This window comes from Otolemur garnettii, unplaced genomic scaffold (genome assembly GCF_000181295.1).
Source record: "Otolemur garnettii isolate 467f Iridium unplaced genomic scaffold, OtoGar3 scaffold00090, whole genome shotgun sequence".
Classification (NCBI taxonomy): Eukaryota; Metazoa; Chordata; class Mammalia; order Primates; family Galagidae; genus Otolemur; species Otolemur garnettii.
The window spans coordinates 6,416,449-6,417,377 of NW_003852485.1; the positions used below are offsets into that span (position 1 = coordinate 6,416,449).

At 35.4% G+C, this 929-nt stretch overlaps 1 non-coding gene across 1 annotated transcript; it reads right to left on the reverse strand.

Annotated features, from left to right (window-relative positions):
• Positions 1–445: 445 nt before the first annotated feature.
• LOC111727017 lies at positions 446–551 on the reverse strand. The gene has a single exon (XR_002774665.1). It is a non-coding gene; the product is annotated as a U6 spliceosomal RNA (small nuclear RNA).
• Between the last annotated feature and the right edge of the window lie 378 nt (positions 552–929).

Below are 929 nucleotides of genomic sequence, written 5' to 3' on the forward strand. Positions count from 1 at the left end.
TATAGGTGTACATGAAAAGTGCTGGTCTCATTCCCCTCATGTAGATACCCGGAAATACGTGTACTATCATATTGTATCATTTTGTCACCCATGATGTGTGTGTGTCCGCACCTCTCCCACAGGCACAGGGGCCCAAGGACTCAGGCACAGATGTGTACACAAAAACATAATCTGCATTTTCACATCAAAAAGCTTAGAAAATTTTGGCAGGTTCACTTTATTTCATAATGTGTAATTGTACTGCGTGTGTTCCTTTTCTTACTAATTACAAAGACAATTCATGGTCATTGTCAGTATTTTACATACAGTGAAAAAGATCAATTGCCAGTATTTCTACTGTGGACAGTCATTGCTATCATCTTGTATTTCCTTCCAAAATTTTTTCTATGAATATATACTTGACAGCAGTTTATTACATTATGAATGCATGTTTTGTCTTTTTTTTTCAAGTGTGGAACACTTCCCGAATCTGTATGTCCCCCTTGTGCAGGTGCCATGCTGATCTTCCTATATCATTCTCATTTTAGTATTTGTGCTACCAAAGCCGGCACATACTATCAAGTTTGTGTTCAACTATATATTGTTTCTAGTCAAAACCAAATAAGTCACGGTTCCCTACTCTCTTCTATTGTACTTCCTTAGTATCTGCATTTTATTACATCCTTTAAATTTGTCAAACTTATTCACTCATATTCTGTGATGTGATGTTTACAGTCCTTCCAGTTTTTTTTTTTTTTTTCTGTTTCTCATTTCTGTGAAGGAAATTCCTAAATGTGAAACTACTATGGTCAATGTTAATGTAACATTAGTAAAAGGTTAATATCTTGGTATAGATTACAAGATTTGCAGCCACACTCACGATGTTGTGTGTTGCCCATATCACACCAGTCTCAATATTATGAACTTGAATCTATTATGTCTTTTGCCCA